The sequence below is a fragment of the Protopterus annectens genome, chromosome 6.part0 (assembly GCF_019279795.1).
Source record: "Protopterus annectens isolate FY-2018-M chromosome 6.part0, PAN1.0, whole genome shotgun sequence".
NCBI classification, from domain to species: domain Eukaryota; kingdom Metazoa; phylum Chordata; order Ceratodontiformes; family Protopteridae; genus Protopterus; species Protopterus annectens.
In genome coordinates this window covers 449640882-449651098 of record NC_056737.1, presented here as the reverse complement: position 1 = coordinate 449651098, position 10217 = coordinate 449640882, and positions in this window count along the sequence as shown.

Here is a 10217-nt window from a genome sequence, read left to right as displayed (position 1 = left end):
TGTACCTGGTTATGCTGATGAAACTGAAAGATAAATGCTACCAGTAAGTTGATGAAATATTGAAGGTACATTATGAACCCTAACCATTGATAATAACAAAAAAAAATCATTTTAACGATGCAGCCATTAGCTTTTAAAAAATTAAATGCATCTCTGTGAGTAATTGAGACATATAAAATGATTATGCAAAAGAGTAACAGTCAAAGTTTTCATGAAAATTATAGAAAGTAATGAACAGTGTATTAAATGTGAATGAGTAACGAGAAAGACATGTTGACATCCATTTTGCCGGTGATACTACATGAAGTGATTACTGATGTTGACATCCATTTTGCTGGTGATACTACATGAAGTCATTACTGATACAGGAGCAACAGTACTAGTTTTTTGTTAAAAATGATTCATTCACTGTTTCCCAAGAAATCAATGCAAGGTTAAAGTTAAAATGAACACTGGAGAGTTTGTGAGTATTACAGAATGCTCTTGAAAACTGGTATAGCTTCTGTAATGAGTTTTGCATGAAGATGATTCAGTGAAATACATAAACATTAAAAGGCTCAGAAGCTTGTTCTGGATTGTGTGGAAGACTGCCTTATGAGGTCAGTTTTGCATCCCCCCAACCAAAAATGGAAAAAATACTCAAAGATTTAGATATAGTAAGTGTACCCTATGACTTTATTGGTATTGCACCTTAGTAACTGACAGAAAGTGTAGCAAAGAACAAGGATTCAAGGATACAAAGATTGCAGGTGTGTGCTCTTTCAGTAAAAATAAATAAATAAAAATCAGCATGTGAGTTTCACAAGTTATAGATGGAATACTTAGGGTCAAGTGAGATAGATATAAAAATTAATTTATCATTCAGTTAAGAAGGTAAATTGACAGAACTGCAAGCATGTACTAACTTTAGTAAATTGCTATATGAAGTTTGTGTCTAAACTACTGGCAACTTTGAGCAAGCTACTTAATGACTTTATTCCATGGAACAGAATATGTTTCAGAAATAAAGTGTTATTACAGTATTATAAAGTAGTAATGTATAATAACCATTTATAATGCATGGAGTGCAGTGATTATGCTCTGATATTCAGAAAAAGACAACTCATTTAAGCACTAGAGTGGCATGAGACCCAACCTTAACAAATGTTAAGCACTGCTTGCTTAAGTTGTTAATTTTATTTATTTATTTATTTTATTTTACATTTGTTGACCGGGCTAGTCTAACTGGATATATGTCCATTTTCAGTAGAGGCCCGGGGAGATAAGCTCAGAGGAAACAAACAAAATCACATATACAAAAATTAATATATGCAATGAACATTGCAGGTGCAATACAGAGAATAAACAAAGAGGTCATTTGTTCATAGCATAGTGCAAAATATACAGATACAATTAGTACAATACAAAATGCAGTTGCAATATGTCATAAAAAAGATGGCAGCTGAATTATACAATATATTAGTATGCAAGTAGTCATAAAGAAAAGGTAGGAGCTGAAATTATACAATATATTAGTAAAAGTAGTCTCCTTAATGAGATTCTGAAGATGTAAGTAATAGTATAGAAGGACAAGGTAAGTTGTTATTAGGAAAAGGAACTTGATTACTGAGAAGAGGAGGGTAGGTTGAACCAAGTAAGAAGAGCTAGTTGATCAGTCAGGTTTAGTACAGGGGCACAACCAGTGTGTTCTGAGGAATAGTTTCAATTTTGTTTTAAAGAGTGATATAGAGGGAAGAGAGGAAAGTCCGTTAGGAAGAAGGTTCCAGGATTTTCCAACAGTATTAGAGAAAAGAGAGTCCCCAGCCCTGTGGTTTGATTTAAAAATATTTACAAGAAGTTTATGTGATGATCGTAAGGTCTTTAGATTGTTGTAGGGGGTAATGAGGGTAGATAGTATAGGGGTATTGGTAGGTTGGTTAAGGGTTTTATGGGCAATGGTCAGTTTGCGGAATTTAAGCTGATTTTGTAATTCAAGCCATCCTAGCTGCTTTAGATTAAAACAGTGGTGGGTTCTGAAAGGGTTACCTGTAGCAAATCTGGCTATGTTATTGTAGGAGTTTTCCATTTTATTAAGGTTGTTTTAGAGAGATTAGTATATATGGGTGAGGCATAGAGGAGAGTAGAAATTAGATGGGTGTGAGCAATAGTTATTCTAGCTGCAGGATAGAGGAAGGGTTTGATCCTGTAGAGAGAGCCTAGTTTTCTATTAACAGATTTTAGAGTATTGTTAATATGGGTGTCAAAGTTAAGGTTGTTATCTATGGTGATACCTAGTAGTTTGGTAGTTGGATCTGGGGATATGAGAGTACCATTATTGGATGTTACTGTAAAGTCTATTGGGGGGACTTACAAGTAGGAGTAAAAAGGAGGAGTTTAGTTTTTTTGGGGTTCAGAAGGAGACAGTGCTGTGTAAACCATTGTTCAACTGTGTTAAACACATTTTGGGTAAGGGAGTGAAGTTCAGATATAGATCTGGCTGAGCATATAAGTGTGGAATCATCTGCATATTGTATGCATGTAGCTTGGGGGATTGCTAGGTGAAGGTCGTTGATAAATATAGAAAACAGGAGAGATCCTAATATGGACCCTTGAGGAACACCAATGTTAATGGGCAGATGGGTAGATAGAATGTTATGCCAAAGTACAGCCTGTTGTCTGTTATCTAAGTAGGACTGGAAACATTTTATAGCTAGTGCATCGAGTCACAGGGTTTTGAGGATATTTATAAGTATCTGGTGATTTACCATATAAAATTCCTTAGACAGATCTATAAACAGTGCAGAGGAAAGCATATTGAGGTTACGGTTTTTGTTAATACAGTCAGTAAAGGAAAAGAGGTCAGTAGTAGTGCTGTGGGAAGGTCTGAAACCATGTTGAGAGTTTGAAAGTAAGTTATTTTGGATTAGGTGGTCTAGCAATTGTATGTGGATGCATTTTTCCATGATCTTTGCTAAGGGAGAAAGTAGGGTTATGGGACGGTAACTGGAGAGTTCAGTAGAGTTCCCACCCTTTTGAAGGGGGATAATATGGGATACTTTCCAGATTTTAGGGGATGTATCCTTCAATGATGGTTCTATTGATGAGAATGGAAATGGGACAGGCGATGGATTTGGCTGCCTTTTGTAGATATTCAGTGGGTAGTTGTTCTGCTGAAGGAGTGCACAGTTTTAGTTTTTGGATAAGGGTAAGAATATATGTTGTTGGGACTGGTTGGAAGAGAAATGGAGGGGATGGGTTAGAGTTAGAGTTGGATATAGTTAAGTTCTGAGTAGATAACTGACTGGTAAGAATTTGAATGGCCTCAGTGAAAAAGGTATTAAAGGCATTAGCAGTCTACTTGGGATTCTCCTGGTATGTGCCTTGTGGGTTTGGTGTGATGGACTGACCTGGGTCTAATAACTGATTAATACTCACTCAGAACTTTTGTGGTTTATTATGGGGAGTCTGCTGGAATTGTGGGTAGTAGTTTCTTTTGTCAGACAGTATAGCTTTTTTAGTTTCATTTCTCAGCTGTCTGAAGTTTTGTTGGTCTACTGGGTTTTTAGTTAAATGTGATTTATTCCAGTATTTATTTCTGAGATTAATTTTTTGCCTGGTTTCTTTTGAAAGCCATGGGGCAGATTTAGTTCTCATTCTAATAGAGCAGGTTGGTGCATGGTGGTCTAGTATGGCTAGGAAGTTAGAATTAAAGTAATTAACAGCTTCCTCCAGTGTGAGGTATTTTAAGGGAGACCAGTTCCATGCTCTTAGTTCTCTCTGGAAGAGATTGGGGTTGAAGTTTTTATTGGTTTTAATTGTCCTAGATATGGTTGGATTAGGTAGATTGGATTTAAGCCTAATGATGTAGGTTAGTAAGTGGTCACTTACATCATCAGGGAGGGTTCCAGCTTCATATGTCTGGGGATGATTATTTATGAGAATCTAATCTAAGGCATTTTCTTTCTTATTAGGCTTGTTTATCCTAGTAGGGGAGGTAATGGTTTGAGAAAAAACAAAAAGGTTAATATGGCTGGTAGGGTGGCTACTGCTACAACACTTCCAATCAATGTTAAAATCACCTAGGATTATAGTTTCTTAGGGTAGTTTTTGGGATAACCAACAAAGGATATTTTCTATGGTGGCAATGTTATTACCAGGAGGAAGATAGATACAGATAATATAGATGGATTTGAATGTGTTAAGTTGAAGCTTGGTAATAAGAATTTCAGCGTCGGTGTCTTGAGGTGGTTTATAGTCATAGGTAGTAATCTGTAACCCAGATTTAAATAGGATAGCTACACCCTCATCCTTTTTGGTTGCATGGTCAAGTCGCAAAATATTATAACCGGGTGGGATGACTTCATTGTCTTTAGTTACAGGTTTTAACCAAGTTTCTGTTAAACAAAGAATGCCAAAGGAGTAGACTTCCAAGAGAGCATGGAGTTGTGCAACTTTATTATTAATGCTATGTATGTTGAGGTGAGATAATAAGAGTGAGTTAGGTGGTTTGATAAGGGAATGGATAGTAGAGGGGTTGGGGTTGAGGAGTTGAGGGGTAGTAGCAGTTGTTGGGCCTGGGTTTGGGTGAATGTCTTCATCTTTTAAAGAGAAGAGTAGTGTTTGAAGTCTAGGATTTGGAAATTTACTATTGGGATTGGGAGAGTCATATCTAATGTGGGCAATCCTATGGTATTTTGCTAGTAGATAGCTGGGTGTAGATGTTATATTGACATGGTTAGTGAAAACAGGTAGAGAATGAGAGGTAAATAGCTTATTGAGGTAGAGAAGGTGTGGATATAATGGGTGTTCATAGGAGGTTAGCAGGTAAGCTAAAGTTAGAGGTGGTAGCAGTGTAAGTATGAGTAACCTTTGTAAGAGGGCTGGGGTGGGTAGCTTATACATCTGGAAGGGTAAGTTGTTAGGTTGCTGTTATAGGCTCAGTGGTATACTAGGTGTGGAAAGGAATAGGTGGAGGGTGTGGTGGGAGAGATAGGGAGTGGTAAGTGAAAGGAGGGAATTGGAGTTAAGTGGCCAATGGTGAAGGGTTTGTGATTGGTGGAAGAAGGAAGGGGTGTGGTTAGATGGTATAAGAGTAGGACCCTTGGGGTGGGTGGGATTTGGGGGTAGGGTAGGGGAGTGGAGTGAGCCCACAGAGTGAATGGAGCGGGTAGAGGCAAGTGAAGGAGAAGCTAAAAAAGGAGCTATCAGCAATACTAGTAACTGAAGGAAAGTTAGGCAAGTCAGGAGTGGGAAAGATCAGAGAAAAAAACAGAAGTCTATGAGAAAAAAACAGGTGGGTGTAGACAGGTGAAGTAAAGGGTAAGTGAGAAAATAAGAGCAGGTCTAGGACTTAAGAGATGTAGTGTAATTACAGAAGAAATACAGAGGGATAAGCAGGAGATAAAGGATGGGATAAGGGTGCCACCTAGTGGGCAGATCTTGTATTGCAGGTAAGTATGTAAGGGAGCTTGCTGGTTTAGAACTAGGGAAGGAGTGATAGCTAGTAAAGGGGGTTATTATAAAGTAGAAGAGGTTTGTTGGATACAGGGAAGATAGGAGGGTGAGGTAAAGGCTTCTGGCTGTTCAAGCATGTAGCGTACTTTAGAACCTCTGAAGCAATAGTAGACAGTGGTCAGCTTTACAAGCAGGACTTAGACAATCACATACTTTCTTGCTTCCTTGAGAAAGAGTGCAGGGAAAATAAGGCTGTTAGATGAGACCACAGGTATTTCAATAGGGTCCTTTGTCACCAGGTAGGTAGGTTCTTTGAGACTATATCAGGAACAGCCCAATGGGGAGCAGGGTACTTTAGGGGGAAAGAGAGACTAACGTGGAGGAGAGAAAAAAGAGTTTGCACATAGCAAGTAGTTATGACAATTAAACAAACAAAAAAGCTTAACATGAAGACACAATTAATAAAGTAGCTTATATTAATGCCCTTATTTTCGAAAGAAGCTATTGGAATCACTTTTAAGCTAGTAGTACTGTGACATTATAAAGTAGTCTAAACTATCATGTAAGACTAAAAGCAATAAAATAAGGACATCAAAATAAGCACAACCATCATAAATATTGTACAGAAAACAGAGCAAGTGAACATAGCCTATGTCACCAAGAGAAATACATTCAGACTCTGCAACCAGTCTTATGAAATCAGGTCTTGGGGTATGCAGTAAAATCGGCTAGTACTAACCAGCAAATGACAGTGGCAGAATAAAACTTTTGTTTCTGCCTGCTGTCTGGACCAATGGCATGTTCCTGACTTCCTGTTATAAACTTAGAAAGTTACTAGAATAGCAGGACATGTATTTGCCTGTATTTTCTGAAGGATACAAAGTCTGAAACTCAAATGGATTTCATTATTTTATGAACGCAGTCCTCAGTAGTTTGTCCAAAAAACACAGACTTTATATGAAACAGACCAAACATATGAGGCCGAAATCTGAACATTCTGTGAAAATCTGGAGAGTTGAGAGCCACAGAAAGTAAGTGTAAAAAAAGGGACTGTGATACACTACCTTTCTGACAGCACTCACTGAGTGCTTTATGGCTTTGAAAGCTGGAAAACACTTGGCATTTTTATTCTCTTTTACTGTATTTGATAGTCCATGGAGCAGATAAAGGTCTGTGCACTTCAGAAAAATTACGATTGGGCCATTGATCTCAACCTAGTATTAATTATTAACTAATTCGCTTACGAGGTGAATTTCTTGTCATCCATGTCTTGAACACATAAGTCAGTTAGGATCTGTGACCCACTCATAATCCTCAAGTATACCCACAAACTACTGGCATGTGATGCTTTTTATATATGTTTGCCTTGTGTAATTCACCATATTATACCATCTAATGAGGAATGACCTGCTGTTTACTCTTCAAAAATCCAGAAGAGAGAAAAACAGTAGGAGCTCCCGCTTTGATTTTTGTTTCCCTAATTACCTTTAGGTTGACAGTATAAGTTAGTGGCAGGAAAGAAATCATTGTTAATTTTATTTACTAAGCATACGGGTCTGCCCACTGTTACAGCATTTTGTGCTCAGAAATGGGTAATCATTTTATGAGTATAATATCGGAATGGATATAAACATCAAAAGACATGACAGTACACAGAGTCTAGAATTCCATGAGAAGAAATTATTGATAAAATAGCCAAAAACATGACACAGTACACAGACTGTCACAAAGAAAACAATTTTCAACATTTTCCAGTTATGGCTGAAATGGTGCTAAGGATGAGAAAAAATGAGAAGGAAATATTGAGAGAATTAAACTTCATGATGCAAGACCATGACATCTTAAACGTGTATATCATAAGATAACATTTGAATTATCAGCAGAAAAAGTTTCAGTATATCAGGGAGCAAGAATAATAACTCCACAGTAACTGAGGAAAGTGATGCTGGAATATTTTAGTGTTGGATAATCTTGTATTGTGAAAATGAAGAATCTGTCAGGAGAGCATGATAGACAAAATCAGATGAGTCTGAGAAGGCAGGTAAAAAGTGTGCATTGTGTTAGGTGGAAAAAAAGTCAGTGCAGATATCACTGCATCCAATGGACTTTTCAAGATGATTTTGTAAAATAAAAACTACTTACTGATTTTGCAGGACCACTACTAGCAGGGTTTTCGTGACTGTGGTGTGGGCATACTCAAAATGGTTACAAGTGTTTTGTATGAATGAGATTACATTATGTGCTACAGTGATATAATTAATGGACTTGAGAATATTTTTTTGCACTTATATGTTACTGGAACATTTAGTTACAGATAATAGTACTCAGCTCAGATGAGAAGAAATTCTTCAGTTTTTTCATGCTGCATCAAGCCTTCTGAGATGAATAGTTTAAAACACTGTTCATTTATTTGAAACTGGCATAAATAAACAATCATATACATTGTTGGATGTTAAACTTAAAATTGTATTATTCCTTTTGCAGTAGAACTCAGTTTCAATAGTACAACTGCGCACACACCATCAGACGTATTCCTTTATATCAGAAGAAGACTTGGTGTGATGAAACTGAATCAAGGTGTTGCTATGCGAGAAAAATAGTACATTCAGAAATGTTAGCCTTATAAACATGCAAAGGAAAGTTTATTTGAAAATTAGATTCAGTGCCCCTTCAAGATATGAGTAGTGGAGGTCCCAAATAAATGTTAGGTATGATTACTAAACTAATAAGGTCAAGCTGTTTTCATGTTGAAGGATTAGACTCAGGGATAACTAACAAGAATCATAACAATCAATTTAGAACCGAATGAACGGGAGTGATTACCAGCCTGAAGGTGTGAGTTCAGGTACACTCCAAACATTTCTCTTTATATGCCCAGATGGTAGAGTGTAGTATGACAGCAGTCTATTTTAGCATGTCCTATGCTAATATCAGTCCTGTACAACTAGTTTTCCATTTTTCCTGGCTTGTTCTTCCCTAAGGAAAGTGTTTACTACCCTTAAGGCTGGAAAACTACATTTTCTCATTACAAGGTTTTGTTGTCTATATATAACATGCATAAAAAATATATAGATAGATAGATAGATAGATAGATAGATAGATAGATGTATATGGTTGTAACTCAAAAGGTAGAATGCACATTTGATATAAAGGTTTTTGTTGGTGTAAAAATGACAGAATGCACAAATAAGTGTATGCTCATTTGTGTGAATCACATATGGTTGAAGTAAATTTTTCATAATACAGGTAAGCAGGAAGTGTGCAAGAAAATTAATGCCTGAATGAAAAACTGGTGGTCGAGAATATGTAATAGCAGTTGGTGTGAATATGAAAGTGTTCTCAGGTTAAGGTTACAGTAAAGGATGGGTAATGGGATAATTGCGTATTGTGTTGTGTGTGTTCTGTGTCTTTCTGTCTTGTGTAATGGTACTGTTAGGGGAAGGGTTTTTAGAAACATAATTTATAGCCAATGCCCTCCTACCCACCTTACTCAAGTGCACTAAGCACTCCCTTGTCTCTTACCCTAACCCTACACATTAAACCCTTTCCTTAACAACATCACGACCAGCACAACTTACTGAAGTAGGGCTTTTTTTACTGCAAGAGAAATATCCAGTGTTTTCTGATTCACTCTTATGAGTCATTCAGTATTTTGCGATTACGTCTGTTTTTATTCCACCTCTATTATTTCTTATTTCTGTTTTTTGATTTTTCTACCTTTTGTGACATATCATAAATATATATATATATATATATATATATATATATATATATATATATTTATATATATATATATATATATATATATATATATATATATAAATACATACACGTGTGCATATGTGTGTGCATGTGTGTGTGTATCTGTATCTGTGTGTGTGTGTGTGTGTGTGTGTGTGTGTGTGTGTGTGTGTGTATGTGTGTTTGTGAGTGGGTATGTTTGCATTCTCTCTCACTCTAAATATAAATATATATATATATATATATATATATATATATATATATATATATATATACATATACAGTGTGTGTGTATGTGTGTGTGTGTATACATACTGTATATATAGGTCTGTATTAGAAGAACAAAAGTACTTTTGAGTGAACACATAAAGAGCAACACATATTCATCGAACTGCATTTAAGCGATTCGATGTGTATGTCATGGGACAAGGAGGTAGTTGGCCAACTACATGGAGTTGCCCTTTCCTTTCCTATAGTGCGGTCTCAGAGTTGGTATATTTAGTTAAGGGGGTGTGGGGGGCACAGCCCCCTACATTGGGGGTTGTGGGGAGCAAAGCCCCCCCACCTGATAGTGGTTTTTAATTTTTATTTTTTCCGAACGGCCACGTAATTTTTTTCACTAGGAAAAAATGTTATCTTGTGGCCATTTGCTATTTACAGATTTTGCGTATTATGTGTCGACTTTTATGTAGCTGCACATATGCACTTTCATTGTTATGATATATATATATATATATATATATATATATATATATATATCTTTTTTTATTTATATATACATCTATATAAATATATATATATATATATATTGCACTTGATTTTATAGATGCAATATCCACAATTAGGGGTCTTGTATTTCTCTTAGGAAGCCATTTGTACTTTGAGTTCCTTCACAGATACCCTAGTATTAATTTATTTTCACTGGCCAGTAACAAAAAATGTTTAGTGGTAGCTTTTCAGAAATTTCTAGGGCTTAGTTTTGCACATTTGTGTATTGAAATGCAGTAGCTACTTTAGTTTTAGTGTTCAGCCTACTTACTGAT